The following is a 23,884-nucleotide window of genomic DNA, read 5'->3' on the forward strand; positions in this document are numbered from 1 at the left end:
TAAATCTCAGTTGATGGAGCAGAACATGCATTTTATATGTTTTGAACCTTGGCAACCTGGCCAAGATGCAAGGGCCCCACTTTTAATACCATTAAAGAGAGTGAGTTCTATGACACCTCTGAGGAACTGAGCACTAAAGAATCCGAATGGGAAGTGATATAAGCAAGTGGACATACTGAGGTTTCCTTATATGTTATGATGGGAGGAAAAGGCTTCAACACAATTAAATTGTTGGGATCCATCAGTAAGTAGCAGGTGGTGATTCTAGTTGACAGTGGGAGTACTCACAACTTCTTAGATCCAAAGTTACTCACTTAATTAAGGATTGAATAAAAGAAAGCTCACCCCCTCATTGTTGCCGTTGCTAATGGAGAACAGTTGTCTTGTGATTCCACCTATAAAGGGATGAAGTTGCAGGTTCAGAATGAGGTGTTTGAGAAGGACTTCAGATTATTGAGGCTAGGGGGTTGTGACGGTCCTTGGAATGAATTGGATAGATCAATTTGCACCTATCCAACTACACACTAGACCTCTTGGCATCTCATTCCACAAGGAAGGAAAGAAAGTGTTATTGAAAGGACTAATCAGGAAAACCAACAAATTACAAGCATCATCCAAAAAAAAGATACCAAAAAATGGCGGAAGTTTGGTGCTCAAGGGTTTTTGGTGCAATGTGAAAGCTTGGTTGGGATGGACAGTGAGCACATGTGCTTCACAATCACTTTGCAGACAGATTTTAAAGAACTGGCTGAGTTAATTCAAGAGTTCCAGGAATTGTTTGAGGAACCTAAGGCCTTACCTCCAATAAGGATTTATGATCATACAATTCCCCTCATACCAGGAGCTCAACCTTTGAATTAAAAAACCCTATAGCTATTCCTTTGATCAAAAGAATGACATAGAAGAAATGGTAGAAGAAATGTTGAAGACATGGGTGATTATAGAAAGTGTTTCCCCATTTGCCTCTCCTATTTTGATGGTCCCAAAGAAAGATAAAACTTGGAGATTTTGCATTGACTATAGAGAATTGAATAACATCACTATAGAGAACAAATTTCCTATTCCTTTGGTAAAGGACCTTTTCTCTGAGCTGGCAGGATCCATATACTTTACTAAATTGGATTTTAGGGCAGGTTATCATTAGGTAAGGATGAAAGAAGGGGATGAGTACAAGACTGTTTTTAGGACCCATCGATGTCTTTATGAATTCAGGATCATCCCCTTTAGTCTCACCAATGCCCCCAACAACATTCCAAGCTCTAATGAATCATGTGTTCAAACCATTGTTGAGGAGGTTTGTCTTGGTCTTTTTTTTTTTTATGACTTCCTGACCTATAACCCTGATCTAGAGACACATTGGGGCTATCTCAAAGAGGTTTTAAGGCTCATGAGAGAGCATAAGCTACTAGCCAAACTCAACAAATGTTTCTTTGCAAAGGAAGAGGTGGAGTATCTAAGACATTTCATTTCTGGATCTTGTATGCATACTGACCCCTCTAAACTGCAAGTTGTGGCCTAAAATTGTGTCAATCAAAGGCCTAAGGGGATTCCTAAGACTGACTGGCCATTATAGAAGGTTTATTAAGTCCTATAGTATCATTAGGAAACCTTTAACAAACATGCTGAAAAAAAGAATTCATTCTAGTGGGGAATGGAAGTTGAGGTTGCATTTGGAACACTCAAGCAAGCCCTCTATTTAGCACCAGTTCTAGTTCTTCCTAATTTTAACAATACCTTCAATGTGGAAGCCAATGCATGTTACAAGGGAATGGGGGTTGTTCTAATCCAAGAAGGGAGATCAACAGCCTACTTTAGTAAGACTTTTGGTGACAAACACCATGGGTTATCTACATATGAAAAAGAGTTCCTCTCTATTATTAATGTTGTGGAAAAATTGAGGTCTTATTTTATAGGGAGGTACTTCATCATCAAGGCTGATCACAAGTCTTAAATTTCTCCTATAACAGAAAATAACCACTGCCATTCAACAAAAAGGGTTGGCTAAATTGTTGGGCTTGCATTATACAATATAGTATAAAAAGTGGTTTGAAAATTGTGTTGAAGATGCTCTTTCCAGGAGAATGGTGGACCAAGAAGACTCTACAGTAAATGTTATCTTTAGCATTAAGCCACAATGGATAGAGGATGTGATCAATAGTTATGAGGGGGATGAATGGGCCAAGGATAGGTTGACTACCACTCTTTTTACACCTGATCATGATTTTAAGGTGGTAGTGAGTGAAGGGCTAATTAGGTACAAATAGAGGTTATACATTGGTAGTGGGGGAAACTTGAGGAACAAATTGATGACTCAGATGCATAACTCACCCTTAGGGGGTGATTTAGGGAAGAAATGGACTTATCAGAGGTTGAAATCCTTGTTTTACTTGGGAGGCATGAAGAAGGAAATAGCACATATGGTTAAGCAGTGTGATGTGTGTCAAAGATGCAAGGCTGAAAATGTAGCCTCACTTGGGCTACTATAGCCCTTGAACATTCCAGATCAAGCCTGGAAAGGGATCTCCATGGATTTTATAGAAGGATTGCCAAATTCCTAAGGCAGAGAGGTAATACTAGTGGTGGTTGACAGACTTACAAAATACAACCAATTCATTGCAATCTCACATCCTTATTCTGCTGAGAGTGTGGCCTTGGAATTCATGGAAAACATCTATATGCTCCATGGGTTACCTGAGAGTTTGTGACAGATAAAGACAAGGTATTTCTAAGTAAATTTTGGCAATCCCTTTTTAAACAGTTGCAGATTCGGCTAAACATGTCTACAACTTACTATCCACAATCAGATGGTCAAACTAAAAAAGTAAATAAATGTTTGGATACTTACTTGAGGTGTATGGTATTCAGCAAACCTAAAGCTTGGGCTAAATGGTTGCATATGGCTGAGTACTGGTACAATACCAACTTCCACTCATCCCTACAGTGCACACCATTTCGAGCTTTGTATGGGTATAAACCACCAATGTTGGCTTTGGGAAATGGGCAGAGAAATGGGAAGAATGAATGGATAGCTGAGAGGGAAACTTTGCTGTTAGTATTGAAGGACAACTTAAGGGTGGCTCAGCATAGGATGAAGCAACAAGCAGATAAAAACATAAGTGAAAGGGAATTCCAGGTGGGGGATTGGATCTACTTGAAAGTACAAACCTATAGAAAAACTACTGTGGCTGTAAGGGCTAATGTGAAGTTATCAGCTAAGTATTATTGGCCATATGAAGTGGTAGAGAAGGTAGGAGCAGTGGCATAAAAATTAGCTTTACCCTCTGGTTCACAGATTCATCATGTTTTCCACATATCACAACTCAAGAAGAGGATATGAGAGCATGTTGTTCCCCAGGCAAAACGTCCACTCATTGACCAGGAAGGAGAAGTGTTGGCACAACCCATAGCTACCTTGAACAAACTCTTGATTAAGCGAAATATATAAACAAGTAGTTGCCAGATTCTAGTCCAGTGGGCCAACTTACCTAAAGAAGCAGCTACATGGGAAGATAACCACTATATTGTCAAACAATTCCCTACATTTGATCCTTGGGGACAAGGATTTGGTGGAGGAGAGGGTAATGTAATGAACCTAAAGGTTAATAAGAAAGAACAGGGACGGAAGAGTAAGTAGAAGCCAGCAGAAGAAGCTGGGAAAAAAATACTAGCCAGCCAAAACGATAACGTTGGAAGGGTTGAAAGTTGAGGCTGTTAAAAGCCTTCAAAACGACACCGTTTGGATGATAACATGTAGTCAAACAGTTCGTTGAGAAGCAATTACTACAGCTGGATTATTAGATTGTTATGATCTGGACATTGAGTAGCTATGTATCCCAGCTTATAATGTAAGTTCCATAAGTTGTATTGGATGTCTTTGGAAAATCAATGAACTTCTAGATTCTTCTCCCTAGTACCTCTTCTCTTCCCCAATTTCTATCTTCTCTCTTCTCTCTGCAACTTTCTAGGGGCGTTATACAATTCATGTGAGGTGTAGATGAGATGACATTGGTCTCTTCTAGTTTAACAAGAACCCATTACTAAGATTAGCGTGTGAGCGAGAGAGAAAATCAGTACATTCTTTATTTTATTTGACATTTTCTTAACATTGAAATTGATTACTTGTTACCTGCAATTCTTAATACACTTATGATTATTCATAAAGAGACATAATACTAATAATACTCCCTCTGTCCCATTTTGTTTCTGGTTCGTCCGTTAACGAAGCTTGTGATATGAATCTAGTCCAAGATTCAAATAAGATGGAGTATTGCCCCAAGATTGCTCTCAATGCAAAGATAGAGATGGATCAAAATACCTTAAACCTCACGAGAAACCCTTTGTCTCGAATCCTCAAAGACTTAGAAGAATCCCATGTAGCTTCAAGTACCTCGATGTTGCAATCTTCAATCAACTAGAGTCGGATCTAGTTTCCTTCGATTCAAGAACGAGTCCACGAACCTAAATCTAAGGTTGAAGAAAGTAAGATTGATTCGAGTCCACGAATCAATTTGCTAGTCGAGTCCACGACTAGCCACTAATTGAGTCCACAATTAGCCATAAGGTTTCTTACACAAGTGTAAAGAAAAACTTAAGAATTTTATTGAATTAAAGCCCGTCTAAAACTGATATGGATGTGCCCTATTTATAGGTATAGGGCAGCATTGTAATCTAAATACAATGGGAAAAAGAGTCCTAAACCTAATCTAGAAAACAAGTAAATAGAGTTTTATTTAGAAAAGGATTTAAGGAATCCTTTCTAAATACAACTAGTGTTTTCTCTTTTATGCCAAACAATTTAAATTAATGATGACCAAAAATAATAGGGCTGATTTGGGCCTAATTTAATCACCAAAATCAGCACTTAAACAATCATAAAAAAACCTTGAGTTATTCTTCATATTTTGCAAATGGGCTTGACTTGGATTTCCACCATCTTTGAACATCACCAATGAAGAGTTGCCTTAATTGTTTGGACTTGGGCCTTGTGATTGGCCCAATTAGTATTCTTAATGGATCTTCATATGTTGGGCCGCATCAGCTTGACTGAAGTTATATTTTAAATTCAATTTTTTTAATATTAAGTTTAATATTAATATATAAAATTTATATATTTAAAAACTACATTACAATACTATAAAACACAACAAATCAAATTTAATAATAATTAAAAAAAATACTAAAGAAATTAAGAAAATAAAAAAGAATTAGTTTGACCAATAAATAGTAAATATGGCAGGTAAAATGGGACATAATGGGAGTAATAATAAAAATGTTTCTGATATGTTCACGCTCAACTTCTCCCAAAAGGTTGAATCCCCAACCCCAATGAGCCCCCCACACCCAAATATCGGTGTGCCCACTTTGAGCATAATCCCCACACTGTCGCTGTCGAAATTCAAACCTTGGTTTCGAAAACAAATATGGTCTACTGAACAGTCAGTTCATGCTCAAGTTAATTATACTAGCTGGATCATGAAAGTATCAAAGTATATTAGACAATTTTACTATTGATTTAATCTTAGTTTTTTATTAAATGGTGGTTAAAATTGTCTATTTAATGATACTATTTGACTATCTTAGGTTAATTGTGAACTCGAGTTTAAAATTATATTAAATAAAATCATATAGTATCGAGAATGTTTATGTTTTGATGTAAATTTTAAATATGAAGAAAAAAAAAAAAAAAACAAGAGAGGGGAGGAAAGGGAAGAGTAATGATACATAACAGCTTATAATTCTAAAATGGGGAATTGTAAGGTGTGATTTGAGTAGGTGAATTTGTGGAAGGCTTAAGAGAACATGGCCATTGGCCTCTATGATGTGTGAATGTATCAATGACAGAAAAAAAAAAAAAAAAAAAAAAAAAAAAAAAAAAAAAAAACCCTTCGTACGTTGCAATAATAAAGGAAAATTCAACGTTTAATAATTCTTTAATTTACGGTAGCTCTCAACCACTATTAGAATATGCATTTTAAGTAAAATTTGACTTATGATCCTAACCAATAAAAGATTATTATAAAAAGGTAAATTAGTCTAGGTAGTTCATAATTATCCAGTTCAAACAGAGAAGGTCAATAAGTAACTATCACGAAAAGATATTTCATACTTTGTGATTATCAAACTAACTGCTCAACCAACTCTAAAATATTAGTATTATCTTACAATATTTTCTTAAATAGTTCAAGAGTTTCTCCAAAATTATAAATCATTTCTTAATTCTGTGATAAAATTGGTTAACTTTTTAATATGCAAGGTATCCGACAACGTCTTTTACTTTCATTTACAATTTATGATGCACAAAAACTCTTAAGAATAGTGGGTTTAAATTTAAAAATTTGCACAAAACATTTCAGAACCGTTTTATAATAAAGGTTTGAGAACACGTTTCAAGAGGTCAATTTGTAAATAATATTTTTTAAGTACAAAGTGAGAATTCATTACAGATTAATTTTAAGCCTAAAGATAGTTGGGTCACACTTGTGTGAGACTGTCTCACGTATCCTTATTCGTGAGACATGTCAGGTTAATAAGCAAATATAATACTTATACTAGTAAATGTAATACTAAATCAAGAATAAAATATTTGTTACTTAGAAGGAAAAATATATATAATACTTTTGAGGATAAATATAATATTTTTATAATTTTATATTTTCATGTAAAGTATTATTTTTTCATTAAAATTATTATATTTTTCCTTATAAGTAAAAAAAAAAAATAATCTAGCCCTTGTGACAGTAAGGAACATGCTCTAAAATTTGTACTCAAGCTATAACAATATAATTTCTCTAAGTATGTATACACACGAATATTCTACGGTAACATTATTGCCGTCATAATTAATATTTTAAAAAAAAATAGAAATGCACCTTTATATTATTTTTTATTTACACATTTTCATCAGATTTTATTTCATATGTTTTAAAACTTGCGTTTTCGCCTTATTTATTTATAGTTTATGTGATACTTAGTTCACGAATATATAAATTAAATAAAGGGAAAATGGCACCCCTGAGTTATATACTTATAGTATTTTTTTTTCTTGAATTATTCGTATAAGCACATTAGCCCCCTCAATTATTTTAAGAGTGATAATTTTTTTCCGTGATATATTAAATTGACATTTCTACCCTTAAAATAAATATTTTATTATTTTTCTTCCCCAACAAATTATTGAGTATACGTAGGGATGACCACGGTTCGATTCGAATTGAACCGAACATTATAGCAATCGAATTAAAAGTTTTCGGTTATGATTCATATCCAGAACCCAATATTTGGATTTTAATTTATTAAAATTATGAATCAAAAAAACTTCATCTTGAACCGTGAACCGGCAGTTCCGGATTCGGTTCGCAATTTTGAACCGTCTTTATTTTAAAATTTTATTTTTTATTTTAAAATAGTCTAAATTCAACAATAAATGTATTTTATTTTTTCAGTTCAGAACATGAACCGGCCGTCCCGGTTCGCTATTTTAATAAACTCTAAATATCGAGTTTCGATTCTAAATTGTAATTAGAATATTTCGGGTTGGTTGCTATAGTGTATGTTTGGTTTGAACTAAATTGTGGTCATAATTTATTGAAGAAAAAAATAAATAAAATATTTATTTTAAGAATAAATATGTCCATTTAATATTTTAAGAGAGAAAAATGCTATAAGTATATAACTCACGGAAAAAAGTGTCGTTTTCCCTTAAATAAACCTAAAATAAGCAGAGAGTAATTATGAAGTGCAATGATTTCCTAACAGCAAAGGCCACTAGATAATGTTAGCAAAATTTTCAGTGCCTCAAAATGACGAGTCATCAACGCCTTTTTCAACTGTAAAAAGTCAAAACATTGATTACACACTGCATATATGCACATACAAATTAGAGCAATCTGATTACTTGGAGTTTTTATTCTCAATTTTTGAGATGTCATGTAAGATAGTGATGTAGATGAAAAGGAGGCAAATACGAAAGTAAAAAGAAAATAAAAATTAAAAAAAAAAATTGAGGTACACGTTTAAAGCTAGGAGGTGCATTGGATGAATACGGACGAATCGGATTTCTCATCCGTCAATCCGATCGGAATTTGAACTACGTTTTGCTCATCAAATCCTTTATTTTTTTAAGCTTAAACATTTCGGATATGAAACATCGGATTTCAGATATTACAGTTCAGATATCAAATTTTATTCGAATATGATTAAAATAATATTACAATACTTTTTTTTAACAAAAAGCCAATAAGAAGTTAAAAATCGTAACAAAATTATACTTTACAAATTACAAATATTCCAAAGTAGCAAACAGCCAAACACTTAGGCAGTTAGCAAACACTAATTATACAGAGCTAAGTAACAAAAACATATATTAATTTTAGAGTAAATATCACTTTTGGTCTCTTGACTATCATAGTTAAAGCACTGTTGGTCCTTGACTATTGCTTTTTTCAAATTAGATGCATGGCTTTCTAACTAATATCACTTTTGGTCCTCCGATCCAATTTTTCGACCACATTTTACCGAAATTCCAACCGAAAAAATATTGTGTTGTAATTAGAAGGGTATTTTGGTCCTTTCAAATTTATTTCATTTTCCTCTTTTAATTTTTTTCTTCTTCCCGCTTTCTTCCTCAGCTCTCCCGTTCTATTTGTCTACGAAGATAATCCAAGCTTCAATTGATTCTTCCTCTCCATTTCTTGAGCTGATGAAGAACGGGAGAGCTGAGGAAAGAAAGGGGAAGAAGAAAAAAATAAAAGAGGAAAATAAAATAAATTTGAAAAGATCAAAATACCCTTCTAATTATAGCATACATATTATTTTTCCGGTTGGAATTCCGGTAATATGTGGCCGGCAAATTGGATCGTAGGACCAAAAGTGATACTAGTTAGAAAGTCATGCACCTAAATTGAAAAAAACAATAGTCAAGGACCAAAAGTGCTTCAGCTATGATAGTCAAGGGACCAAAAGTGATATTTACTCTTAATTTTACAACAAAAATCTAAGTTTAACTTCAACAAAATACTAAGTTAAACTTAAAAGTTCTAATTTCAAAATATTCAACAGTCAGCACTCAGAAGTCAGCAATCAGCAGTCAACAGCAAGTCAGCACTTCTACACTTTACAATTTAGTGATTTACACTACTTTTCTTCCTGTTAGTATCAACACTTGAAACAATATTAAGAAATAGGTAACATATATTAAGTAAAAAGCTAAGTAACAAAACTAACAACTAACAAAACTATGTTGTAGGGGCATTAGGCTAATAGGCTCAAATTGTAATTTTCCATATCAAGTAAGGATGTGAGCAAATTGCTCAGAATGTGTTACAGTAACACATTAGCAACATACCAACACCATTCCATTTATTCAGACAAAGGTGGAAGTATCATCATAGCCAGCCAATAAAACACACATTGAAAATAAATATTAATGCATTAAAACTGAACAGAGATCAAGTTAGAGGTATACCAGAAATCCAGAATGGCAGAAATGGGACATCAGTTGGGCTCAAGGGCTCAACTCATCTAAGGGTAGTAACATTTCCATAATAGAATTATAGAAAGTTGTCAAGCCACTTAGACTCTTAGAGTTACAACTTATGAAGGCCATCAACAAACAACACCATAACAAATTAACATAAAGAAATGGGAATGTTAAACAAATAATAAATACATTACAGGAATTGATGGCAGCATTGATGGTAGAGTAGATGAATCTCCCGTGGGCAACTCTGCAAAACAGATAAGCATAATTAATTACATACAAGTTACAAAACAGAATACCAATAAGAATAACATAAACAAATGGGAATGATACATTGATACTTACCTGGCCTTTCTCCAATATTTCAACATCATCTAAGTTCTCCTCAATTGTGATTGGCTGATTGGGTAACCTCAACCAATCTTGTGTACAAAGTAGGGCTTCCACTATTTTAGGAGTTAAAGAACTCCTAAATGCATCAAGCACCCTTCCACTTGTACTAAATGCACTTTCAGAGGTAACTGTGGATATAGGAACTACAAGTACATCTCTAGCCATTTTCGGAGAGAATGAGAAATCTCTCACTATGACTCTTCCACCACTTTAAAACATCAAACTCAACAGATTCATCATCCTCCACCAGATTTTCATTCAAGTAAACTTGCAGCTCTGTCTACTTACTGTTTCCACCACCAGTTTCCAATCTCTCTCTCTCTCTCTCTTTTTTTTTTTTTTCCAGTTAACAATTCAACCTTAACTGAGGCCTACCAACTGTTCAACTAGTTGCCTCAGTCTAGACAGATTCAGTATATGATTCACTCTGGGTAGAACTAAAACAGTATGTAGCTGCATAGTCATTGGATATTTCACTCCCGCGGGGGAGTCTTTTCTTCCTCGGCTTCAGGTTGAGCTGGATGTGGCTCGGTAAGGGCGGGTTCAGTGTATGCTGCATGCTCGGGATTGGCAACCTCCTCGAGTTGGACGCCAAGGACTACTATGCAGTTATCACCAACAACTCGGCGAGAGCCTCCCTCACATCAGTCTGCATCTTTCTCTTCTCGCATAGGAAGGCCCACCAACCGCATTTTCGCACCAGTTTCTCCCCGCCCTCGGTGCTTAGAAGAAGGGTTAAGCGACGGCCTGCTTGGTGAAGATCCGCGTGGCCAAGGGCCCATGCATCATGACGGCGTCGTTCAGAAATGACGTCGAAGCTTTGTAATCTGCAACTGTCGTGGCGATCTTCTCCTCGACTGCTTTGGCTCTCCTCTCGGCGCCTCGGCCCTCTTCTCCGTTGCCTCGACTTTCCCTCCGAGCTCTCTGATCTTACCATCTCGACGAGCAATTAACTTCTTGGCTACATCCATGTCCTTATGGTAGAGGTTCTCGGTGGCCTTGGCACAACACAATAGGCTAGCCAGGGTACAACCCATCTACAAAAACATACTCGAGTCAAATCATGAAAAAAGAATCGCAGAAAATAGTGGGGTCAGGATAATTATACCTAAATTAAGTCTCGATCACCTCGTTAACCTGACCCGATTAGTGGTCCAGTCGGATGTGCTCTCTGAGGCGAGCGGAACCGCGCTGATCGTGTCTAAAAGGGTGGCAGACTCGTCACCCCCGGAGAGTAGGGTGTCGATTATCTGCATGTGGTTGGGGGAGTTTGCACCTTTTGACCGCTTATGCCGAGCTTCTTCGCCTAAATCCATGGTCGGCTCCTTTCCCCTTTTAGTCGCGGCCCGGGCAATTGAGAGGTCGGTGACTAAGCTCGTTGGGACGACGACGGTATGAAAAAAAAAAGGTTATAATCTCCTTAAATGAGCTTGATTGAACTCAATGGATGCAGAATGAATTTTAAATCCTAAATTATTAGTAAAAATAATTAATTGATTAATTATTTGCTCTAGAACACTAGAAAATGTTGAGGTTCTTAAATCGCACCGAACTAAAATGTTAAACCTAATGGTTTCAATTTTTTAAAATCGAACAAATTGAAATTAAAAAAACCTAACCGTAATAAATAATACATTTTAATAAAAATATAATATTTTTTAATAAATAAATACGTATTACTTAATTTTGAAAAATATATGTGAAACTTTAATATTTTTTTTTAACTCAGAAAAGTATTATATTTTTACTAAAAAAATATTACATATTTGAGAACCGCTTTACTTGAGATGGTCTAACACAATCTTATGTGTTTTGCTAATTGGTGTTTTAAAGCCAACTCTCATTCGAAGCGGTTGTTATACCATGAACCAGAGTCTACCTTGCAAGGTGGACCGGGAGTGATTGCCCGGGTTTATTGGCCTGGTATCCTGCACTTCGCGTTCATGATATTGACATTCAACTGTGCCCCGGAGACACAGTCGAAGCACGCCAGCCCAATGTGCTTCTTTCACGACATGCTATAGTCCTGGGTGTCTTCCAGTGGTCTTCTAGCCTTAGAAGTCATGTCCGCCCCGGGCATCTGCAACGTCCTCCTTTGATATTCTAATCTCGGACAACTAAAAGACTTAGCCATTCGGTTACTTTCACGGTCGCCCTCACTAAACCAACTTGAATCTGAACTACAATCCAGATCACGTCTTACCGAAATAAGATTTCCTTTCCATGCCATATGCGCTTAAACTTCACTTTTTCCCCCTTTTTTCTTCCCCGTCAGATATTTGTTCTCGAAGGTCGTGGACCCTGGTCCTAAATTATGTATTTTTAGTATTAGAATTGTGAACTTCTAGAATATAAATTGTGTTTCTGATTCAAAACACATAACAATTGTAGAATGATATTTGTGAATATATTATATATGTTAACATTGTGTATTCGTAGGATACAAATTGAGAATATTTAAAAGGTAAATTGTGAATAATTGGACCCGAGTCCACTGAATAATTCGCTCATCTGAAGTGCAACTTTTAAATGCGAGTAGCATATAATTTAATTTGAATTTATTTACAAATGAAAAAAGTTTGTGAAATATTATTATTATTATTATTTTTTTTTTTTTGCGATAAAGAAAACTCGCAGTCATTATTTGAGAGTGTTGGTAAGAACCAAATTCATAACTTTCATATACTAAAATTATGTTCCACCCTTCGCTTTCACCATTTTATTTCAATCATTGGGTACTATAATATAATCGTTAATTTGCTTTCACCATTTTTCTAAGAAAAAAAAAAAAAGAAGTATACTAATTCCAATAACTGATTTAAAGAATATGGTACGCTACCCACAACATCATATTAATAATGATATATAAATGATAATGAAGTATTCAATTATTAATGATACGATATATTAATTTTGATTTTTTTCTTTTGGAGGAAACCCACAATTACTACATTGTGACTTTAGCTGGCAAACCAATTTAAGATTATCCATAGTTGTCCAGCTCAAATCAAGTGGGTTAGTAGACCGCTTTTGTTGAAAGTAAAACATGTAATCTTGTGAGTATCAAATACCAAATTAATAATCTCACTAACTTTTCACCAAAAAAAAAAAATAATAATCTATCTAACTTGATTGGATTAATAATACATAAAAAAAAATTATTTTTGAATGTATGCTTAATGGTCAAACGGTGCTAAATATTCACGGGGCAAGAAGGCAAAGGGGCAGTTGCGATGCATCCGTATAATGTCGCGTGAAGTCTTTAGATTTGCGTAATAAATGACAAGTCATCTCAAAATTAATAACTTTTACGGCTCGTTTGGTTCGCTGAAAAATATTTGAAGGGAAATGGAATTGAAATTCCATGGAAAATGAATTCCAGGAAAATGAATTCAATTGTTTGGTTGGTGGAAATGAAATTACTGGGAATATGGATTCCATTGTTTGGTTGGATTTAGAAAGATAAGGAATAATGAATATAAAGACCAATATGCCCTTAAAAAAATGAATGAATAAATAGGTGTCTATGTAATTAAGAAATTTCCATAAGGGTAAAATGGTCCACTCATGTTATTTTTCTTCCCAATCCTTGTGGAAAACAAAATCCCACCCCTTTGCAAAGAATTCATTTTCCTCCACTTTGAGGAATCCATTTTCCAATGGAAAATGTTTTCCATCCAACCAAACAACATAAACCAACATTTTCCTTCACTTTGAAGAAAACATTTTCCATGGAAAATATTTTCCATCCAACCAAACACCCCCTTAATGTGCTCCTTATTTTTTTTTAAAGAAAAATATCATTTTTCCCCGAGTTATATACTTATAACACTATTTTTCTTGAATTATTCATGTAACCACATTAGCCCCTCAATTATTTTAAAAGTGGCAGTTTTCCGCCACTGATATATTAAATTGACATTTACACCCTTAAAATAAATATTTTATTATTTTTCTTCTCCAACAAATTATTGCGTATACGTAAGAATGACCACGATTCGATTCGAATTGAACCGGACCCCAATCCAATTCGCAATTTTGAACCGTATTTATTTTAAAATTTTATTTTTTATTTTCAAATAGTATAAATTCAACAATAAATGTATTTTATTTTTTCAGTTCGCAACATGAACCAGCCGTCCCAATTCGCGATTTTAATAAACTCTAAATATCAGATTTAGATTTTAATTGTAATTAGAATTTTTCAATTTGATTGCTATAGTGTCTATTTAGTTTGAACCAAATTGTGGTAATAATTTGTTGGAGAAGAAAAATAAATGAAATATTTATTTTAATTGTAAATATGTTCATTTAACATTTCAAGAGGAAAAACAACCACTTGAATAATTCAGGGTGAAAAAGTGCTATAAGTATATAACGAATGATAAAACAACGTAGAGAACATTGAATTGCTTGATTTCAAGAACATTGGAGGACAGGAGGAGCAGATAGAATGGGTTCTAGTGATTATTAGAGTTCAGAGTAAATGAAGGCAATAAGGATTTGCAATTCCCAGAGTTCAGGACAACTCTTTCAACCACCATGTTTCTCTTATTAGGCATTTGAACTTGTAATTTGAAAGACACTGTTTTTCAACTACATCCATTCAAAAACACCCAACAATTGTTTAAAATAACTTGGCCAAGAGCTACAAGAAAGCATCATGACTGTTTGCTTGTTGGCCCTAAGAAATACACCAAACTCACAAATTCTCAGTCTTCTGGTATGTTGCATATTACCAGTGACCAATAATCACCCTTAACAACTATAACATCAAATCACCAAGCAGATATACTTTTCCCTTGTAAGCATGACAAAGAGAGGTACACAAACTAGGTAATTGGCCTTTTACTTACATGGGAAGAGAAGTGCTTGAAGGAGAAAACCTTTCCTGCCCCAAAAATACTTCACTCCCCACGTTCTCTACCCTGTAAATAAACAGAGATACTTCCATTGTTCATACAAGTTCTATATAGTGAAAGAAAAGCAATATGCTATAAAATGATAAAGACGGTCGAAGCAGAACATGTTGATTGACAAACACTTAAGTAAAGCTAGATGCATAGTGGTTAAGTTCAAAAAAGATATGATTCACCGAAAGGATAAAGACAAAAAAAAAAAAAAAAAAAAAAAAAAAAAAAAGTAGCATTTTCATGCTGATATCAGTTGTTTTGGAGCACTGCCTGTTAAATTAAGAAAATGCTAGAACTTTTAAAAGATAAATATTAAGAAAAAAGGAAAATAAACTCACCCAACAATAAAATATTTTGTAAAGCATTTAAAAGTAACTCACCCAACAGTTCTCCATATGTCCTTATATCTGAAGTCTAGTGATTGAATTGCTTCTTGTTTGTCAGACCAATCAGGGTCACAAACAGCAAAGCGCAAGATCCTAACAGCTAGAAACACCAAGGTTTCAGATCAACAAGTATGAAACTTTATCGGACTAACACCTTTTCTTTTTCTTTTTAAATAGCATTATGTAATTACTTTTTGGCATTAAAATAATTTCTTCTCAGGCTGTTAGCCTTACTAGTAAGCATCATTATGATAACCTAGTTGATCCATACACCTCCCCCATCCAATTAACTGCAGGAAAGACTAAAGCGAAAAGTATTGTTCACATTTCTAAATGGAAACTTGATATCAAGATATTGAAGGGTACACAAGCTACCAAAATAAAAACAACATGGTAGCACCTCAAGTAGAAAACATTTGCTTCACTGCCAGAAAACGTCAGCAAGTTAAAGAAATGGTAGAAAAGAAGCATTGCTCCACTTTTTCTCAACTAAAACCAAGACCTACCAATTTATTGTTTTAAGTAACATAAAAATTTTCAACCCCACCCCCCCCCCCCCCCCCCAAGAATATGTGACATTACAGCAAGTTTACTGCTAAAGTGATGGTGATATCATCAATTTAGACATTTAGGGTACGTTAGGAAACCTGGAAAATGTTTTCCGGAAAATGATTAATAATTTAATTTTTTGGTGTTTGGTTGAATGTTAGAAAACTATTTTTTTCTGTTTGGCTAAAAGTTAAGAAATTGCATTTTTTCTGTTTGATTCATTTTCCTAAAAATGAACATATTATTTGTTCTAATAATAATAATGTGTTGATGGTGGTGGTGTGGTGTGGTGATGGTTGTGGTGGTGGTAGTGGTGGTGTCATGGTGGTAGAGATATTGTGGTTGTGTTGTGGCGTTGGTGCTGGTTGTGGTAGTGATAATAATAATACTAATTCAGAAATTAACTTAAAAAAGAAGAGAGGGTGTGTGCAAATTCAAAGATTAGTGTGGCATACACTCAATTTCATACACAATTGATCCTAGAGATCATGCAGTCATGCTTTTTGTCTATCATCAATTTCACAAAATAGAAGAAATATATGCAATTCATTCAAAAATCCCCAAATTACAAGCTAGGGTTCATGCATGTACTTCATCTTCAACAATCAAAGCATCAAATCAACAAATTTCTTACAATCTCATGTTCTTCTACACACAACTAGTCTATATTTACCAATTTCAACCATCATTATACACACAAGAATGTAGACTAGGATTTTCCATTCTAGAGAGAGAAAACTTGAACACTCAACAATGGAGTATAGTAGATTAGAATGGTCACCTCTTAGAGCTTGAGACATTTGAAGAGTAATTGATTATTGGAACTTCAAAAATGGAAGAAAATGTGGGAATGGATTACGTTGTGCGTGGGGAAGAAACCTTGCGTGGTGTGGGGGAAGAATGGGAGAAATAGGGGTTTAAATGGATTGTTTTCCCGAAGCTCCCCCTGCTGTACGTCTCGCGCACGTGGAAGAGTGCGTTGGATTTTATGGACTCCTCCAACGTAGCTCCAACGCACGTTGGAGAGTGCGTTGGAGTTTATGTTTCCCTCCAACGTAGCTCCAACGCACGTTGGAGAGTGCGTTGGAGTTTATGTTTCCCTCCAACGTAGCTCCAACGCACGTTGGAGAGTGTGTTGGAGTTTCTGTTTTCCTCCAACGCATGTTGGAGAGTGCCCTGTTTTGCGTTGGAATTTCTGTTCTCCTCCCACGCCACTCCAACATGCGTGGGAGGTTTGGGGGGTTGTGCTCTCTCCTCCTCCTTCCGTTTTGTGCTCTTTTCTTCGTTTCCTCTCCACTGTGGTCGGTTTCCCATGCCGTTTCCAACCATGATTCCCTAAAAAGTTAGCTTCTATGGTACCAAATAAAGACAAAAACAATATACACGGTCTTCAAATGCAACTTTATTCAAACAAAACGACCAAAACAAGCAAAAGCAAAAGTAAAGCTTGGGTTGCCTCCCAAGTAGTGCTACATTTACCGTCTTTTGCTAGACGGAAGTGTTTTTTCTTTCAAGATCCTTCAAAGCCATTGGTCTTGAGGCACTTAGGTACCCATGACACTTTTTCAATCTCCCACCATGGTTTGATCTTGGCTTTCACCTTGACCTTCTTTTTCACCGCACAAACATTCTCTTTTTGCACCTTTGTCATCTCATTAGGTTCTTTGTCATTCAATCTCAAAGTTAACTTGCCCGTGCCCACGTCTATGAGAGCACGACAAGTAGCCAAAAAAAGTTCTACCAAGAATTAAAGGTACATCAAGATCCTATCCTACATCAATGACCACAAAGTCAACCGGCACAATGTTTTCACCTATTTTCACTAGCACATCCTCCGCTACCCCTCTTGGGTACCTTACGGTCCCGTCGGCTAATAGAACAATGAGTGGTGTAGTAAAAATATACGGAAATCTTAGCCGTTCAAACACATGCGATGGCATTACATTTATAGAGGCTCCAAAGTCGGCTAATGCATTATTAAAATCACAATCTTTAATAGCACACGAAACAACAAATGCACCGGGATCTCCCCTCTTCCTAGGGAATCCCTTGTGAATTAAGGCCAATGCCTCTTCACCAAGGTAAACTTGAGGTGGAACCTCTTCTTCCTCACTATCAAATTCATCTTTCAAATGACAAACACAATTAAGATTTTGAAGAAGTGCGTTTACCTTTCCCTTTCTTTCCCATGTTTGCATGTGGATCATCTTTGTTTTCGGAGGCGTTGTTGGTTTGTTCTTTGGTGGAATGGCTTCTTTCATGTAACTCTTAAGGGCACAAGAAGTGTCCTTTTTCACCTAACATACACAACTACTAGACTCCTAACAATTTAGATACTGATTCGGATCAAGATTTACATGAATATAATAATGAGCAAATATCAATTTTGGTCACACGAGTATTAATAAAATAATAATTTTGGTCCACATGTTTAATTCTTACCAATTGTCATCCATGACTATTGTTTTAGTGCAAAAATTTATTACGCCGGTCACCCATCCGTTTAAGACATGTCGCAATCTAAAAATTTTAAGGATATTTTCATCATTTTCAACTTAAAATTTCAATTTGAGCGCATGAACAAAAGAGATTTAAGCCATAAGATCGATCTCAATTAGCAATTTCCCTCGTCATCATACATGATGCACACATACAAAAGCTGATCATCTAACAATACAATTACATTAGCAGCTCGATTATCAACTATGAATTATTAAAAAATTATTTTATTACCACTCTAGCTACGTACACTCATTAATTTTTTTTAGAAGATTTTTCAAACTTGAATTAATCCTTTAACCTAACATTCTAGAATTATAGTTATAGGGGTAGATGCAACGAATCCTAAGAAACAAACCACTGCCTCATATTTCAGAAACAATTAATCCATTACCAAACAATGATATGATAACGACCACTCGTGCAAAATTTTACACACGCATGTTCCTTCTTGGCGAAATGGTTGTTGTTGCTTTGTTTTGTTTCTTTTTTCTTTTTGTTTTTTGTTTTTTGTTTTTTGTTTTTTTTTTTTTTTGTTTTTTGTTTTTTTTTTCTTTTTTCTTTTTGTCGTGTGGAGGGATATTTCTTCTCTAGAACGAGTGGTTGAAGTGTTGCAATTAACATGTAGGTTAGATATATTAAATATAATATATTTATTTATTTATACTAATAAGAGCCCAAGAGAGTTAGGCCTATAATGGGTAGAACAAATGGCGGGTCAAATTTTTAATTAAATCAATGGCTTAGATTGACCAAATTTTAATTTTTCCTTAAGATTTACTAATTTATCCTTAATGAATATGATTATTCGTTAACTTTTCCGTTAAATATTATCTTTTCCGTTAATTTCTGTTAGTTCACCGTTAACTTACTCATTGATTTCAATAAGAAAGGTCTTAGGTTCGAACCTCATCCCAATCAAAGTTGGCATAATTAATACTCTATTTTCCTCTTATTAAATTAAAACAATAATTTAGTAGCTACAACAAAAAATAATACATATGCATTTCTTTAATTTAGAATTATGTGTCTACAATGTCTTTATTAAAAAAAAATTATTCATTATCAATAAATTAAATAAGAGAAATAATTTCATTAGTTATATTATCTTTATTTTTCTCCAATATAAAAATTCTTTACATTCAAATTCATCAATTGATTATATTCACTACAATGTCTTTATTAAAAAAAATTATTCATTATCAATAAATTAATTAAGAGAAATAATTTTATTAGTTATATTCTCTTTATTTTTCTCCAATGTAAAAATTCTTTACATTCAAATTCATCAATTGATTATATTCACTACATTGTCTATTATCTTTTTTGTGCATTATTTTTTTAATTACCAAGTATTTTATTAATATCATGAAATTTTTTTAAAAAAATATAATTAATAAAGTAAGTCATATCAACTACTTGAAGGATTTGTTGACAAAGAGAGTATTCAAATCACACAACAAATTGAAGTGAGAACTATCTCGCAATATCCTTGTTTGACAATCGGCAGTTAGCGGATTTGACAAGCGAATTATATCAACGGTTGGTAAAAAGATATTTGAAAAAATTAGTTGTTTAGATTAACATGTAAAATGCCTAAGGGTATACATATATTTAATAATAATAATAATAATAATAATAATAATAATAATAATAATAATAATAATAATAATAATAATAATAATAATAATAATAATAATAATAATAATAATAATAATAATAATAATAATAATATTTTTTAAAAAAAATTAAAAATAAAAAATATAATTAAGCCAATCATATTAACTACTTGAGGGATTTATTTACAAAAAGAGTATTCAAATCACACAATAAATTGAAGTGAGAAACTATCTCACAATGTCCTTGTTTGGCAATCAGCGGTTAGCTCTTCAATATTAGTATATATTTTATGCCTTAATTTTATTTGCAATCCCTTATGTCCCGTATTTGGTTTCAACCATACCTATACAATTATTTTATTGACAATTATAATCAATATTGACTATATTATCTTGCATTTGTACACTTAAAATTACCTATTTAAATACGCAAATTTAACATTCAATTATCTATGCATGAACAATTTCAATATAATCTTGTCCTGATATACTTTAAAGTACTTATTTAAAAATTTAAAAAAAAAAAAAACATTGGGCATCATCCCAATCGCGCAATGCACGTAAAAAAAACTAGTTTAATATAATATATATTAAATATAATATATCTAACATTTGATATTTAAATATAATATATTTAATATAATATATATTAAATATAATATAATATATCTATAATATATATATAATATATATTTGAGAAGAGAGAGAGGAATAAACAGATAATGTTTATTGCTGGGATGATTAACAAATGAATAAAAGCACATATTTATACTAAAGAAAAGCTAATAATTAGGAAGTTAATGTTTCATGTACTACTGCTATAATCTAGGCCACTCTTCACATACAATGCATGACCCACATCCATTACTTTCATTATTTCTAACAAATTAACTAATTACTAATTACTCGCTTGGTTTAATAATTATAATAATATTATTATTATAACAATGTATAAAATCAATTTAACAAAAAACATGTATAAAATCTGATCCGTACCTCAGAGTCTGACTCTTATTTTATTACCACTCTAGCTACGTACTTGTACACTCATTATTTTATTGGGTTGCATAATATCCGTACGACCGATTTTGACAAATAGGGTAGGGTCATGCTGTCTAATAATTTATTTTGGACACCTTTCTTATATAAGTGAAAATATGAAATAAAAGCATAATATTTATTAAAACTTTTGTCAAAATATAATAGAATAAATTGCACTTTTGGTCATGTGATTATTAGGGTGTTGATAATTTGAGTACGTGACTTTCAAAACTCTCAATTTAGTCCTTTAACTATGCAATTGTTAGCAGATTTAGTCCTGCCGGCCAAATCGCCGGCCAAATGTTGCCGGGAAAATGTAAATGCTATTAAATTGTTTATTAATGAGGGTAAAACAGTCATTTTAGACACTTCTCCTTCCTTCTCCTCCTCGCTTCTTCTTTCTTCTTGCTGCAATTCTTCTTCCTTTGCAATGCCGCCACCTCCAAGTAACCCAGGCCAGGAGCTTTCTCACTTCCAGTTTCAACCGATACATGAGCCAACTTAGATTCCACATCTACACCCATGATTTTAGTGAAAGCAAAATACAGACTGCCTTACGCTGTCGTCTTCAATCTCTGCTATGCAAAAACACACATAACACAAAAAAAATATATGAGAAAGGCAAGTTAATAAAAAGAATCCAATGAAAAGTAATGAACAAAAAAAAATAGAATTTCAGCCTGAATTCTTCAGCTCAGCAGACTTTATACAACCAATTTAAATTCCAAGTTTAGTCTGCCACACTAGAAAAACTGATTCACAACCACAGTTCACAATGGACCCGAAAACAAATTGAAATTCGAAGCTTTCACTTTGGGCTTTGCTTCTCCGTTATTGAATTACGGCGAACACAAACAAATTGAAATTTGAAGCTTTCACTTTGGGCTTTGCTTCTCTGTTATTGAATTACGGCGAACACAAACAAATTGAAATTCGAAGCTTTCACTTTGGACTTTGCTTCTCCATTATTGAATTACGGCGAACACAAGTGTCGCCGGCATAGATAATTCGATTTGATTTAGTCAGTCCTGATCCCGAACAGGTCCAGAAATCGAAGCAGGTCGTGGAGAAAGGGAAGATACTTTCATCTTGGCTCTGAGGTTTTTTAGTTACATCTTGTTCTTGTCATCCTTTATAGTTTATATAACACCAAATTTCTGAGGTGAGGGGAAGTTCTATGGGAACAAGTAACAATCATGATTTATGGGATGATACTCAGAGGAAAGATAAGATAAAGGAGGAAGAATTAGACAATTTATGGGATGATTGTCAAAAGAAAGCTCCTGGCCTGGGTTACTTGGAGGTGGCAGCATTGCAAAGGAAGAAGAATTGCAGCAAGAAGAAAGAAGAAGTGAGGAGGAGAAGGTAGGAGAAGTGTCTAAAATGACTGTTTTACCCTCATTAATAAACAATTTAATAGCATTTACGTTTTTTCGTCAACATTTGGCTGGCAGGACTAAATCTGCTAACAATTGCATAGTTAAAGGACTAAATTGAGAGTTTTGAAAGTCACGTACTCCAATTATCAACGTCCTAATAGTCACAGGACCAAAAGTGCAATTTATTCAAGTATAATATATAACATATTCAACAAAGAAAAAATATAATGTAGGGCACATAGGCTTGGAAGGCTGAATCTAGTATTATGTCATTGAAACGTGGCACTGATTATTTTACAAGTATAAGAAAATAAAGTAACGCATTCACTATTAACTATAGTTTTTGACGTAGTGATAAACGCTTGATTCGATAATTGGTATCAGAGCATGGTCATGTGTTCGTCTAATTGAAAGTCGAGTTAGTGGTGCTAGCATGCTGTGCAGTTGAGGCTGACAGGTACATGTCTTATGTAATATGTATATAGAGTTCTATTAGAGAATCCTACATGTAATTTGGGTTGGGTCTAGCCGGCAAAGTATAAATTATACATAGGCATAATGACACTAATGACATTAGCCAAAAGAAAACTTGTGATGCTCCTTAACCCCCTAAACCATTCGAACCACTGTACTTTTCAGAGAACTGTTCTGGGTATTAATTATGATGTTACATAATTAATTTCAATTTTTAAATTTTAGAATTAATTTGTAGAGTAATGGTTGTTGAGTTTGAGCTACTCACGTTTTGAACCATTTGAACCACTTTTCGGAGTACCATTCTATATATGAATTCTGATGTTACGGAATTAATTCTAATTTTTAAATTTTAGAATTAATTTCGAGAGTAATGGTTGTTTGTTATGAATGTTACACATACTGCTTTTATTATCCTCTTTAGTGTCATGATAAATGCTATTTATCCTCCCTTCTCCTATATAAGCCTTGTTTGAGCAGGTGATTTTAAAACACTGGAGAAAAATCCCTACTTTCTCTCTCAAAACTCTGTTCATCTTCCTCCTCAAATTTGTATGTGTTCTAGTTCGTTGGGCTCACTTGTTTGAGTGTTCAAACATTGAGTCGTAGTACGTTTTATCCTGAAAAACCTAAGCTAGAACGTTCCTAGCATCTTTGGGAGTTAGCAAATAAGGTTTTAAGGGAAAAGTGTTTCTCTCGACTCATACTAAACCCTTAACCTTTTGTTGCTTGTGCTTGTATTTTTTTTTTTTCCAGAAATAATCTGTTCATAAGATTATTTCGTTACATTCGGTACTTACCAATATCTTCTCGATCAATTTGTTGTCGACCACGTACTACGTGTGAGGGAATGAACTCAGTATTTATTGAAGTAAAACAGCTAACGATAAATAGTACACAAATGAGGGTAAGTTGAATGGAGTTACAACAATTAGTCTAACATAGCTATTCTAAAGGAGCATAATTAGAACAGATACAGAGATGAAATATGTCAACCACATATATCCTTAACACGCCCCGCAAGATTAAGGATCCGTCGGAGACTCCAATCTTGGACCGAAAACGAAGGGATAGGTAACGTCTAAGCTGCTTGGTGAGAAGATCGGCTAGCTGAGCGGAGGACGGAATATGTTGAACAACTAGCACACCACTA

The 23,884-nt window shown here is 34.0% G+C and overlaps 2 long non-coding RNA genes across 3 annotated transcripts; both read right to left on the reverse strand.

Annotated features, from left to right (window-relative positions):
• Positions 1 to 13,566: 13,566 nt before the first annotated feature.
• LOC109156300 lies at positions 13,567 to 21,661 on the reverse strand. The gene is made up of 3 exons (XR_002049991.1): positions 21,330 to 21,661; positions 14,205 to 14,209; positions 13,567 to 13,582 (listed from the first exon to the last, which is right to left on the reverse strand). It is a non-coding gene; the product is annotated as an uncharacterized LOC109156300 (long non-coding RNA).
• On the reverse strand, positions 14,374 to 16,813 carry LOC109156298. Of its 2 annotated transcripts, none has more exons than XR_002049989.1 (3): positions 16,501 to 16,813; positions 15,165 to 15,270; positions 14,374 to 14,799 (listed from the first exon to the last, which is right to left on the reverse strand). It is a non-coding gene; the product is annotated as an uncharacterized LOC109156298 (long non-coding RNA). The 2 variants fall into 2 exon arrangements; XR_002049990.1 differs by lacking the exon at positions 16,501 to 16,813 and adding an exon at positions 15,362 to 15,678.
• Positions 21,662 to 23,884: the final 2,223 nt, after the last annotated feature.

Source organism: Ipomoea nil, unplaced genomic scaffold (genome assembly GCF_001879475.1).
Source record: "Ipomoea nil cultivar Tokyo-kokei standard unplaced genomic scaffold, Asagao_1.1 scaffold2705, whole genome shotgun sequence".
Taxonomy (NCBI): Eukaryota; Viridiplantae; Streptophyta; class Magnoliopsida; order Solanales; family Convolvulaceae; genus Ipomoea; species Ipomoea nil.